Raw genomic sequence first — 15,422 nt, 5'->3', positions numbered from 1 at the left:
TTTGTCAAAATTTTTCCAGGGTGGGACACTTTAATAAACATTAAACAACCATATATGCACTAAGCATAAGCATATCTTAATCAAGTTTTTTCTTTGAAATTTTTACCTACATAAAAGATGCTGTGAGTATTGGTTTAAAAAATATGACGTAACAAAAAAATTAGCCAATGAGAGGCCGTTATTGACCAATGGCGGCATGCGTAGTGGACTCTCATTGGCTAATTTTTTTTGTTACGTCATATTTTTTAAACCAATACTCACAGCATCTACATAAAAAAATACAATGAAAACAAAGAATAAAAATATATGTAAAATATTAACATGAATATCTTATCTTAAAAGACTTTAAAACTGTCTTGATCACAAATTCTGCCAAGATTTAAGATGTTTGGGAGCCATAATTTTAATTTTAAATAATCTTTTCTATTAAGAGGAAATATGCAGACAATTTTAGCTTTAAAATTTCTATCTTTATGGACGAGGGAATGTTTTTAGACGTCCTTGCGTTGTCGCTAATACTTAATGATAAAACAAGGATGACAACATCCATAAAAGCGAAGCTCTGAAACGGTAGGACAAACGAACATTAACTCTAGTAGAGTGTCAGAATTGAATATACAAAATATGAATTTATAAGTTTTGACAAAATTTGTTGCAAAACTTCTCAAATACAGAACTCTGTTTAAGGACATACTGATATTTTTAGGACTTGTTTAAAGAGATGCTTTGCTTATAATATTGTACCTTATTGTAATATAAATCAGTACTCTAAAAATCAGATCAATCGGATGATTATATAACATAAAAAAATTTTGTTATGAAAGTTAAAAATGTTAAAAGATGTTAAAAATGGACGTATGGACATTCTAGTAACGATTACAGAGTTGCTACGCTTTCTAAATCGTATCCAACCACTACAGGAATCATCATGCAAAGTTTGAAATCGATAGGACAATTCTAGCATGCCTAAATTAATGAAAAAGGCTATCCGTTACGTACGGACTGACGTACGGACCGACCCTAATTATAGAAAAGCTTCGCTTTAAAAAATAGCACCACAAATTCAAGGCTATGATGTTCAGACCCCAATGTAAAGAAAGCTTTAAGCGGTTAGCGAGATCTTTCTCTACACACACACACAAAGAAAAACAAACATACTGTTACTTATAAGCTTACTATAACGAATTGATATAACGAAATTATCTGTTTTCGCTGTCTAAATTTTTCAACATTTTATGAAAACGTTGTATGTATGTAAACTGCTTTCATGTTTGAGAAATAAATCATCGTCAAAGCTAATTAGTAAATAGATATGTAAATTGTCAACATTTATCCGGGACAATTTTGGCCATAAGTAGCACAGCAACTGCATGCTAAATTTCGAAAATTAATCAGTTAAAAGAGCATTAATTTCCGCCGTTGCAATTGCTTGCAGCAACCAGCCAAATGCAAATCAATCGCGGCAGTGTGAAAATAATCTTTACCCGGGCCTCAAGGCAGCCGTAGCCACTGTTTTATTTGATTTCTGCCGCCATCAAAGAAGCAATTATATTAGAACCTAATAATAAAAAATGACGTCATACAATACAACTAACCAATGATAGACCAGTATATATTCTACCGCTAGTCAATTACAATGTATACTGGCCATTGGTTACTTTGGTATTGTTAATGTCATTTTTTTGTTAGGCATATTAAGCTGCTTCGGTATTAAACCATTATTCCTTTCAAAAATCATATGGTTAAATCAGTTTTGCTGGCCCGAGGCCCAAGGGGCTAAAGGCACAAGCTCACAAAACTGGATTTAATTTTATGATTTTTATTCGTAGAAAATTGTCTGTTTTACGATGTCTGCCAACAGATTTCAGGGGGGTAATTATCCCCTTCAAGTAAATTTTACCCCCGGAGTAAAATTATTATTTTTTTTTGGGGGGGGGGGGGTGGGGGGTAAAAAACCGTCCGTCTGAACGTACCTTCTTCAAAATACTTTCTTACTGTACGTTAAGATAAAGATAATGATAAAGTTAGCTATCTATCTTAAATGATAGCCGAGAAAATCAAATTTACACCATAGCATTTCTGATGAACTGACGAAGAGACAAAGTTAATTATACAGTAGCTTAACTTATCAAAAAGTAATAAAATAAACAGAATAATTTTAAAAATCCTATTAATATCCGGTGAATTAGAACCGGTTCTCATCCATACGAAAAAAACTATATCTATCATCTTATTATGTCCAGTTTTCTACGAATATACAAACTGGTTTTAGTCTTATGATTTTTCATTTTAATCTTCGGAAAGCTGTCTATATGAGAACCGGTTCCTATCCACCGGATTTAAATGAATACGAGAAAAAAATTTTTTAAATTCATAATTGATACATTTATAAAATGTATATAATTAATTACCTACAACGATGAAGTAAAGACAAATTTATTAATCAATTACATTAGAACACATAACCTAACTTAACCTAACCTCAGCGTATATAAGATTCCAAACATAATTTAAATTATATAAATATCTAAAGGGACACTGTTGGATTTTAAAATTTTGCTTAAAAAAAATATCTAATTAAAGTATAGTTATTTCTCGCATCGTATTATACACAGTTTTCCGCGGATATAAAATGTACAATTATAAGATTAAAAACACTCTTTTTTAGCCCCGAGGTGCTAAAGGCACAGGCTAAAAAAACTGGTTTTAATCTTATTATTGTACATTTTTATAATCGTAGAAAAGTGGATATTATACGATGCTAGACATAGTTTTTTTCGTATGAATGAGATCTGGTTCTAATCCACCGGATTAGAATCGGTTTCTAATGAATACGAGAAAATTAGTTTTTTTTTGTAAATTTGATTTTTAGATTCAAGTCTTGGGGTGGTTTTATGCTATATTTCTCCTACTGCTATCATGTCTGGCAGATTAGTATTAGTAAGACTACGAGTAATACCTTGGCCAATATACAGTCGCAACTCATTACCATGATCATTTAAGACTTTCTAACAAAGGTCGTGCTATCATAGGGTTGGTTATGTGTTGGGTGTCAGCAGCCTCGCCAATACGAGGTAATACCATAAACATGATATTAAAAACAATAACGAGATTCCTATTAAAGGTTAAAAGGGGTATAAATTACAATTACATATGTATGTATCTTAATTTTTGTAATATTATACGTTTTCAAAGCAAATCAAATTGCCGATACGCAACGCACACATACAGTCACACACACACACACACACCCCCACACACCCACACACAAACACTCTCACACACACTTACACACACACAAACACAAATATCTGCATATTTTAAGAGGGGGTACGATTAAGATATGATTTCTATTAATAGGTAAATTGATAGGTAACATTGATATTGACATATGTAGGTAAATTCTTGATTAATTTACTTTGATCTTTGTCTAATCAAAATTGTTTATGAAAAATTTCTTAAATACAAGTTACTGCATAAGACATGTTCATACTCATATTTTTAGTTCTTAATTATAATTGTAATTTTCTATCTGCGGAAAGCTGTTTAAAGCTGCTAGAAATAACTATTCTTTGACAATTAGAAGATTTTTGTTTAATAATTATTTATTAAAGAAGTTGTATCAACTTTTTTGCTTTTTATTTAAGATAGCTAGCCGGTCCTTTCAGTAAGTAGTTGATGTAAAATTTTTCATAGAATTCAGATATGCAATCGGTTTTTTTGTAGACCTCTTATTTTTTAAGTAATTTAAGTTTTTTAAAAGAATAATTAAGTCGGTTTTAAGGTACTAAAACGCAACAAAATAAAAGAAGAAAATAGCCAGTATAAACAAAAATAGTAAGATCTTTAATTTGACACCTTACTTTTAAAATTCTGTTGAGTAATTGTTGAAAAAATCTATTTTTTTAACCTCGGTTTAATCAAAACATTAAACCTAAATATTTTCTCATACAGACATAAAAAATATGGGTTCATATATATATACCATTAGAATGAGAAAAATAATATGAATCCATTGTAAGCAAAATTGAAAAAGTTTTAAAAAATTGTAATAAAACATAGAAAAAATAAAAAAGTTATTTTAAGAATTGTAACTACTAAACTAGCCAATCACAAATCGCAAAAATTGACGAATCGGGAAGCTTAATCTATAAAATTAACCTATAGAATTGCCAGAAAAAAAGGAGAACGTTCATACAATATATACAATAGATACTACAATAAATATAGTGATATTAAAGAACATGTAAAGAATGAAAAATTATGAACAAATATGCATCAGTCTGTTTATAAACTTCAAAACAATGCAGTTAAAAATACATTATTGTTTCTTGTGTTTAAAAAATATCTGCTACATTGCATTGTCTTTTGCTTAGGTTTTGTTCAGGTTTGGTTCAAGCTAACCCTTTAAAGCCGAAAATTATGATTCTTAAAATAAACTTATTTTTTTTATTATAGTTTTATAAAACTTTTTCAATTTTGCTTAGAATAGATTCGTAATATTTTTCTGATTCTAAAGGTATATATGAACCCATGTTTTTTATGTCTGTTTGAGAAAATATTTAGGTCTAAAGTTTTTATTAAACCGAGGTTAAAAAAATAGATTTTTTCAACAATTACTCAACAGAATTTTAAAAGTAAGGTGTCAAATTAAAGATCTTACTATTTTTGTTTATACTGGCTATTTTCTTCTTTTATTTTGTTGTGTTTTAGTACCTTAAAACCGACTTAATTATTTTTTTTAGAAAACTTAAATTACTTAAAAAATAAGAGGTCTACAAAAAAACCGATTGCATATCTGAATTCGGCCATTGTCTTATCCCTTTAGATCCCTGGATAGAGTCGGAAAGATGAAGGGTAGAAAGACTCAAATAGAATTCCCAATAACTCACGAATATGTACTGAATTTTAGTTTCCGAACGTGTACATAGCTTCCGCGTCCTATCTCAATATTTACTACTAGCTAAAAAAGCTTTAAAATTTGAAAAATTAAAATTTTGAAAATTATAAATTGTTTATACATTATATCGCTTTTCCCTTTGACCGGAGTAGCTGAAAATAGCGTCTGCAATAATTGTGTTATCTGCTGTAGAACTTTGGAAATTAGGGAAGAAATAGACAATCCATTTTCAGCACATCCTCACGAATGTTCCTACACTAAAGATATTAGATTAAAGGGAAACATAAATGCAAGAGTGAGCTGTCAGATAGCCCAGGACTGAGATACCCAGTAATAGGGGATTTTAAAAATATATACAATAAAGTATGGCAACAAACATAAAAGCAAGGCTCTAAAATCAGAAGAAAGGACAAACAACACATCAATAGGATAGTTATGTCTATTTTGATAAATATATCATAGAAATAATGTTTTAAAGACATACAATTTTCTGGCAATGATTTTAGAGTTGTTACGCTCCTTTGATTCATACCCGTTACAGACTATTTACATGGGGGGTGGGAAACCCCCAAATCACCCAAAAACCAAAAATCCCCTTCAATTTTTAAAAAAAATTACCTTTTGGGGCAAAGCCCCTAGAGGCTAGGGGCGAAGCTGCTAGTATTTTAAATAGCATTAAGGGTTAACTGACGGATATACAGACATAGTAAATCATATATTAGATTCACTACTAAACATCTTTCCCATTTCCCTCTTAAAAAGTTAAAAGTAACAGGATGTCTATCTTAATCTTAGCAGTGATAGGGCCATGGAAAGGTTTAAAACTACCAAGAGAAATCGTGTAAAAAATACAATACACCACAGTTTTATTTTTTTTTGTTTAAAAGTAAATGAACAAGATCTTCTAGAGGCCTTTAGGGGTGTACTTGCAAGTATTTAAAAAATTTAAGGTAATAATAAACACAAAAAACTGTCTATCTATAAGTAGTAGCTCTCTTTATGTCTTATTCTTTAACACTAAAATATATGAGTTCTGTAAAATGTAATACTTTGCATGTACAGCCAATTTAAAATCCAAGCCTTTTCTACATTTAAGGTATATTCGTTTGTAACGGATAGCTATTGTCAGGGCTCAACAGCCGCACGTCAGTGAAATCAACATTTTACAATTTTAAAAATCAGTTGGGAGTCTAAACTTGATCAAAATATGACAATCCCCCTGTAAAAAATCAAAGCATTAGACGGGTTTAAATTTGATGTTTCGTCGCGGCTGCCGAGCCCTAGCTATTAACATAGTTTTATACATTTTAAATCATGTAATAATAAGTAGGGTTGGGCCGGATATCCGGTGTGGCCGGATATCCGGCCATTTTCAATATCCGGCCGGATTCCGGATATTGAAACTTTCCGGCCGGATATCCGGCTCTATAACTTTTTATACTTTACACCAAAAATCTCTGCTTTTTAAAATCTTAAATGGCTATAATTTTCTTATTATTGAAGCTAGAAGAACATTTTTTCTGAATAAGTTTAACTTTATGTAAATTTATATAAGATTTCTGAAGAAATTTTTTTTTACTACTTTGATATCTGGATATTTGACGGATATCCGGCGTTGGCCGGATATCCGGCCGGTTACCGGATATCCGGCATTTGAAATCAGCCGGATATCCGGTATCCGGTATCCGGCCAAAAAAGTATCCGGCCCAACCCTAATGATAAGGTATAATTTTGAATGCTTATTTACTCAATAATAGTTATAAGAAAGTTCATTTTAACGACAAATTTAACAAGAGTTTCTTATCAGGTTAATTCTTGTAGTGGGGATTCCCAAAACGATTATGAACAATGTTCACGTGATATATCTCTGCAAAAATTTAAGTACGTCATTTATGATTTTTTTAACTGACTGTCATTTTTTGTTAAGGTTTGAATTTTTGGATGTTGTTATCCTTGTAATTTTAAAAAAGTTCTCATTGCCCTTATTTTTCTGTGAAAAGTGATCAAATTTCAAGATAAAAAATAGAAAAGGTTCTTTTTCTCACACGCCCCAAGTATTTCTTTTTTAAAAATTTGCATAGAATGTAAAAAATATAAAAAGCCATACCTTATAAAATTTCCTAGTATAGTAGTTAGGGTTTTCTTAGCATTTTATATAGATACGCCCGTTGGGAGAGTGGAGATTACCTCCCCCCAAATAGTTACAAACCTTCCCAGACCCTCGGAGCTACCATGTAAAGAAAATCACATCGGTTCACCGGTTAGTGAGATCCTTTGGAACACATAGACATCCTGTTACTTTATAATAAGGCATGGAAAAACTAAACTACTAGCTACCAAAATTTTTTTTATAAGATTTGGCACGTAAAAATAATTAAGATTATATTACATAAATTTTAAGATATATAATTTTCAAAGGGAGAAGGTTGCTTAAATTTGAAAACCTAACTGCTTTTCAATTTTTTTCCACGAAAAAAAAACAGTAAATGTCTGTTTAATTTAACTAATATCTAACAATCAGTTTCTATTAACTAAAATTGAACTTGAGAATCAATCATTGTTGTAAGTCAAACTTTAGTTTAAAATTAAAGTTTTTTTTACTTTAATTAACAAAATGCACGGGATCTTAAAAGATAAGACGGCAAATGATTATATCACCATTATCGCCAATGTTGATAAACCAAAAAACCTCTTTCATAGTTTTAATAATTGGTTAAAATATTTTAACGCTGTGTTGTTTAAGGTAGCTTAAAATTATTTTCGTCATTTTGACTGAATTCATTTTGAAGCAAAACAATTTTATTAGGGGTTAAATAATTAGATGTTTAAAATATTGATTAATGCAATTTTAAAGATAAATCATTTAAAGAAAAGCTTTTTCTTGGGCTAATAATAATATAAATGATCGCATTCAATTCTGAGGGAGGGGACATTAAACTTTAAATTACACTTATATTCACGTTATCAAAAATTGAATTATAATTGAAAATGTAGCATATGAATTTATCTACCATTGTCTTATCCCTTAAGATCCCTGTTTTTGAGCATTTTCGGCTCGTGTTTCATACAAAATAATAAATCATTCTAAAGCATAAATTGTGGGTAATCTGAAAAATTTAGTTTAGGACCTTTTTTTCGCCTGCTTTAAAAAAACTAGCAGCTTTGCCCCAAGTAATAAAAAAAATTGGAGGTGCAACCACTATTTTCGAACTTTACGGAAAAAAATTGAGAGGGATTTTTTTGGGAAGGGGTTTGGGTTTGCCACCCCCAAGAAAATAGCCTAAGACCCACAACAGGACCAGTAGTATATTCCCTGAAGAGTAGAATCCAATCGGTTCAGTGGTTACCGAGTTCTTAATTGACAGACGGACGGACAGACATCATTCTACTTTGTATTATAGATTAATGTTAATTGAGATATTATTACTTGAATGTTGCATCAGAATTTCATGTACTCTGATAAAGTGATGCTCACAGCTGGCTAAAATAACAATACCCCCCTTCCTTCAACTTTAACCATTCCCCTCCCCATCTTCTTTATCAACAAATCATGTAAATCATATGACCATTGTGATGTTGCTATGATAGAGTCGTTCATCCTTTTTAAATCTTGCACAACGTATATCCAGATAAGTTATGGGTGATGATGTCCATGACAAAAAATAAAAACAGGAAAATAACTAAGGGGGCTTTTTCTCTACATAGGTCCAATAACCCTGTGGTTTTGGTAATTTTACACCCAATAGACAACCGACTAGTTAATTGCATGAGTTTTTTTTCTGGAATTCTTTCGACTATTAATAAAACGCACCTGACATAGCACCAATAGGTATCTTTTTAAGATCTCTATTATAAGTACTAGTTGAGGCGCCCCTAGCTTCGGGAACGTTAGGGAAAAAGATTAAAGCCACCCCCTGAAAAGTACAACCTATTCTAAAAACATTTCAAAATCATCTGACAAAAAATCTTATTATCTTATAAACAATAAATTTACAATTTTTAAAAATCTATTAACCAATTTACATAGACTAATCAAAGAGAGGAGTTTGCTAACGGGTTAAATAAAATTTAATGGAAATTGTTCAAAAATTACGATCAGTGTATGTTCATTGTAATGTATTATACAAAGGGCAACATTTATGTCTTCAAATTTTTAAATTCAAAGTCATTTATCTTGTATTTCTAATTTCTCATTGATCTTTATGTTAATTTTTCTTAAATACACACATGCGCATTCTGCACATTTTTGTAATGCTTTTATTCAAATATATATTTTGTATTTACAATATAAAACATAATTTTGTAAATTTAGGAATTTTTAATTCCGCGCGAAAGCAAAACAAAAATTTGCCGCCATTTTGAAAATTCTCTGATAGATTTGCCGCCAAAATTTGCCTTCCCCATTTCACATTTTAAAATCTTCTCCTCCCTAATGCATAGGTAATTTCAGCCTATTAGTGGGGAAGGGTAAAAATATGTATTAATATAAGTTTTAAACTTTATTTATTATAATAGTTATTTATCGCTTTGTATTATAGACAGCTTTCAGCGGATAATAAAATGAAAAATTATAAGACTAGTTCCAGTTTTGTTGGCCTCGAAGGCCAGGGCTAAGACAACTAGTATTTCTAATCTTATATTCATTTTATTATTCGTTAAAAATTGTCTCTAATAGAATACATGATTTTTCAGTATCGCCAAGAACCGATTCTAATCCAGCTGAAAATCTGTATAGCAGCGTTTTGCAGATAATTTTTCACGAATATTAAAATAAAAATCAGAAAACTGAAAACTGTTCTGTTAGTAAGGTCATCCGGCCCCTTAGGTCTAACAAAACTGGTTTCAATCTTATATTTTTTTATTCTAATATCCACGAAAAGCTGTCTATATACGATGAGATAAATAACTATTATAAATGTCTAATTAAATATTTCACTCAAATAAACTTAAAAGATATATCTTATGTTAATTTGATACTTTACAGAAAATTAGCCTAAAACCATCCTGGGAGCTATGTGAAGCTTCCCTATAATAGAGAACTCAATCGGTTCAGTGGATGGTGAAATATTAATAAACAAGCCAAAAACCTTACTTCATCAAGGGGCTTTGTATTGGTTAAGGTCGGTTACAGCAGAAAAATAGCCTTAAACCATCCTAAAACATAAATCTAAAAAACAAAGTAGCCTAAAACCATCCCGGGACATATGTGAAGTATCCCTAAAATTTTGAAATCCTTACTACGTTGTATAATAGGATGAATCTATAAAAGGTTCTTTGTGAGTTTTTTTCTACAGTATTTTTACTTCCATCGTTAAGATTAAGCGTTTATTACATACACATGTCAACCAATAAGATCTCTTGAATGTTCCTTAAGGATTCTCCAATTGGTGGAATCAGACATTATTTCTCTGACTTGAATAATCTCTCTACTACATGTACTAAGTTGACTAAATAGATGAAATCTAGATGATTACTCTCTAAATCAGCCAATAGAAAAAAAGTCAAGGAACAATCCGGCTATATTATTGGTTAGATATTGTACCAATTTTGTTACAAAAAGGCATTTTTTTATTTCGTTCGCATATTGATTCAGTTCTTCCCCCGTACAATGTGAAGCATATGACAAAACATGAATTATAAGTTAAGTTATGAATAGTGGAATTTCTTAGGATAAAGCTAGCTTATATCATCAAAAAATTCCAAAGTTCGCAATATTGGATTGAATATTGAATATTGAAACAAGGATGACAACATCCATGAAAGCGAAGCACTGAAACAGAACTGAATAATCAGAATATAAATGTATAAGAGTCGAAGCAAAATTGTAAGTAAATTTGTTGCAAAACTGCTTGATACAGGATAATGTTTATGGACATACTTATATTTTAGGACTTGATTAGAGAGTTGCTTCGCTTCTAATATTGTACTTTGTTGTCCCAAGAATCAATATACCAAAAACCAGATCAATCGGATAATTAGATCACATAAAATTTTTTGTTAAAAAAGTAGAAAAATCAACATGTTTAAAATAAACGTACGGACATTCTGGTAATGATTATAGAGTTGCTACGCTTTCTAAATCGTACCTAACTACTAAAGGTATTACCATGCAAAGTTTGAAATCGATAGGACAATTCTAACATGCCTAAATCAACGAAAAAAGCTATCTGTCTCGGATGGACGGACGGACCGACCCTAATAATAGAAAAGCTTCGCTTTTAAAAATAAATAAAGGTGTTAGTTTGCTAGAATTGTCTTTTAAGTTTGACTGATTATAGAGTCAGTTTGACCATCTAGATATACTAAATCTATTGATGACTAAAAATTTCCAGACTTTCCCCAAAATTTCGTGTTTCATGCTTGGCAAACAAACTTGGCAAAAAATTCGCAAACAAGTGCAAATTTTTGGGTCAATGAATTTGCAGTTTGATAGAATTAAAAAGTTTCAAAGAAGTTTTCTAATTAACATATTATGTATTATTAAATCAAATTCAAAATCTAGTAAAAACCCAACAAGATTATTTTAAAGGTCTAGTCTTTACACAGCGGAATTTAAATACTTGCAGAGATTAAAAGTTGATGGAGTAAACAACAGATATACATTTCAACATATACCTAATTTTAAGAAGCAAAATTACAAGTTAAAAATCGATGGTAATACAGTAACAAGTCCAATGAAACTAGCAAATATATTTGCAGATAACCATGCTAAAATTGTGTCCCCAGATAATATCCCCCCCTCTGAGTTAAAGGGATTTTTAGAGGAATATGATTTGACTTTAAATGATATATTTCCACAAATTAAAAGTCTTACTTCTCCCTACTCTACAACCAACGAATTTAAGAATATTATTAAGTCTATGAAAAACTGTTCTGCCTCTGGAATTAGTTCAGAAACAAAAATTTTATTTGAATTTTTAATAAATCTATTTCCAAATTTCATAACTAGGGCCTTGAATAATTTGTACAATATTGACATTGACCAAAGCCCTTTTAAGTTTATAAAAGATAGAAATATAATTTTTATTGCCAAGAAAAATTGTGACCTCTTGTCACCCAACGATTATCGTGGCATTGCTTTATTAGAAACTGTATATAAAATTTTATCTAAGGCATTAAATAAAAAACTTAATGTTCATCTTCATAAAATCATCCACAGTCAACAGTTTGGTTTCGTTCCTAACAGAACAATGTCCACTGCTTCTCTTAACATTACAGCGGCCATAAATCATATTATCAAAAAGAATGACAATGCTCAAATTATTGCATTAGATTGGTCTCGTGCCTTTGATACAATATTACCCTCAGTTATCGATTCAGTTTTATTGCACATATTTCCAAATGGTAGTTTTGCAAAAACATTTAATCAACTTACAAATAATGGTAGGTTTAGAGTATCAATTAAAGGCAATTTTTCCAAATTCTATACATTAAAAAGGGGGTCAGCCCAAGGTGACCCACCCAGCGGAAGCAAATTCATAATTACAAACCATATATTTATAAGTTGTCTAACTAGCGAAAAATTTAAGCATATTTTTTATAAGGTTGGAAAAAAATATACTAAACCTAAGAGCTTTGCCGATGATTCTATTGTAATTTCTCAATTGAAAACAAATAAGGATGTCCACGATTTAAAACAGTTACTACATAAACTAGAGAAAGCTATAGGGCTTCATATAAACTTTGGTAAAACAAAAATTTTAACACATGGTACTTTCCCCCCCGACCTTGCGTCAATGGGTGAAATTGTTGACAAAATTAAGCATCTTGGGATTTACCTCTCTTTCAATCAAAACCTAGCCAGAATACATACTTATGATGAACTATGTAGTAAACTTGAAAAAAAAGCAAAATCTATTCCCCTAAAAAGCAGTTATAATTTGATTAAAAGACGAAATCTCTGTAGCCATTTATTATCAGCTTGTGCCTATCATGTATACAGAATTTATCCCCCTGATGAGAAATATTGTAAATCAATTTGGAAAATTATTTCAAAGTTTTTGTGGTCTAGTAGAAATCCTGATGGAAAATTATCATACAGATACAAAATTTCACAAAAGCGTATAGAACAAGATTTCACTCAGGGTGGCTTAAATTTTCTAAAACCTGAAACGCAAGCATTTTCAATCTGGATCAATAGTTTTATGAACTGTTTAAAATTCTCTTCTCAACACAATGATACTACTATTAGTTTAATTTTGGAACATAAGCACATAAACATTCAAGCTATGTTACCTACATTAGGATATAAAACAATAGTTGAGCATCAAAAATTATTTAAAAGTCTATACCCATGTGCAGGTGGTAACTTCTTTCATAAACTTGTCGAGTTTTTCTATGATTTAGAGCATGAACCATTTACTTTTTTCAATCCCCCATTATTACTTCAAATTTTGCTAATATCTCAACACCCTTCACTAAACACGATGAAAATGTACTACTTAAAGCTAAGAAATTAACCATTGCTTCTATATTTGAAACAAGAAAATTTGAGGAAAAAATACTGTTTCTGCCATGCATAAGAGCTGATCTGCCGAATATAATTAGAGACGTTTCCTTAATAAATAAATTGTCTAATATAGTAGAGTCAACAAAAACAGCTTTTCCTAGAGATTGTGTATTTACAACAAAGAGAGCAAAACAACTTTTAATCCCCATCGGAAATATTTTTTTAAAGAACAAATCCATTTTTTCGCTTCATTTCAAACATTTACATAGAAATAAAAATGCTTGCAGTTTACCTGCATTGAAAACTAGAGTAAGTGATAAACTGTATATCCCAGACAAAGAAATGCTTAATATTTCGTTAAAAAAAATATTTAACATGCCAATTATTTTATATTATAAAAATTTTCTTCTTGAACAAATGAATAGAACTCTAAATAGTAGAAATAAACTTTACAAATTTAAGTTAGCTGAATCAAACTTATGTTCAAAATGTAATATAATAAGTTCAACAGAACACGCCCTCTATTTTTGTGTGTTTCCTACCTATTTTATACATAAACTTGCATTATTTTTAGATTATGTTCTGAATGATAGTAAGCCAGAATTCATCTTTTTAAAAGAAAACTTTTACTTATACAATATGTTTTATGAAGGCTTTTCAAACGATTTTTATCTACAATTATCCCATTTAATCTTAGTTGCAAAAGATAGATCTTTAAAAATAAGCGTAGAGGATGATTTCATTAAGTGGGATGACAACAATTTCTATGCACACTCTATTCTTTTATCTCAATTTACTTGTAAACTCCTTCATAATGCCGGCTTGAATAACAATATAATATATGATTTTATTAATTTCATATCAAACTAAGCCTAACATACACATTGTTTCTTTTATTCGTTCTATATGGATTGATTTATGTCTTAATCTTATTTATCTAAAATTATTATTATTTAACTGTTTGTATATTATTTCGTATTTGGAATAAATATTTAAATGTTAACATATTATGTATTAAATCAAACATTTGTAAAATAAATTTTAATTCTAGTTGCAAATTTTGTCCTTTTTACCATATAATCTTTTTTTCCTTATTTTATTTTTTTTTTTAAATTCAAATATCTTTCTTTTTTATATAAACGAGCTGCTTTGCCCGTAGCCTCTAGGGGCCAGTCCCCAAAGGAATTGATGAGGCCTCTCCTATATAGAATCCCCCTCCCCACTTATTTGTTTTAGTTTACAAAAAGAAAAAAAATTCACGTGGGGGGGGGGGGTTAGAATTTTTTTTTGTTGGGGGGGGGGGGGTGAACCCCTCCCAAGAAAATAGCCTAAAACTACAACAGGACAGTATTTCCTGAGGATTAGAACCCAATCGGTTCAGCGGTTACTGGAATCTTGAGCTTCAGAGAGACAGAACACAGTGCCTTCGAAGGTGCTTTGACTTTAGTGTCAGAACCTAAATTGGGACATAGTGCATTTCATTACCCTAGGTTAGGTAACTTCATTTCACTTTTCAATAAAATCTAAAATGCAGCGGTTTTTGAGAAAATTAGATTTAACAATTTCAAGTTCAATTTTCACCCACTAGGAGTTACCGCAAAATCATGACAAGAAAAGCAAAGTCAGTCATAAAACCTCTCTATATATGATTTACTTAGGGCTGAATTTCCGTGACCTTAGCAAAGCAATTGATAAAAATGGCCATTAATTAACTTCAGGAATGGTTTTATGAAGAACTTTATAAAAGCAAAGTTGTTCAAAATTTTAAATAGATAATCTTTGCTTTTCTTGTCATGATTATGCGGTAACTCCTAGTGGGTGAAAATTGAACTTGAAATTTTCAAATTTAATTTTCTGAAAAACCGCTGCATTTTAGATATTATTGAAAAGTGAAATGAAGTTACCTAACCTAGGGTAATGAAATTCACTATGTCCCAATTTGGGTTCTGACACAAAAGTCAAAGCACCTTCATTTCCACTGTGAGAAAGACATCGTTCTACTTTGTATTTCAGATATAAAATTTATTTTAAAGAAAAAATAAAGAATAAAATAATACCAATACAATTTTCCAT

The sequence above is a fragment of the Acartia tonsa genome, chromosome 11 (genome assembly GCF_053477335.1).
Source record: "Acartia tonsa isolate MP-2025a chromosome 11, ASM5347733v1, whole genome shotgun sequence".
In the NCBI taxonomy this organism is placed as follows: Eukaryota; Metazoa; Arthropoda; class Copepoda; order Calanoida; family Acartiidae; genus Acartia; species Acartia tonsa.
Note: the sequence above shows the minus strand (reverse complement) of the source record.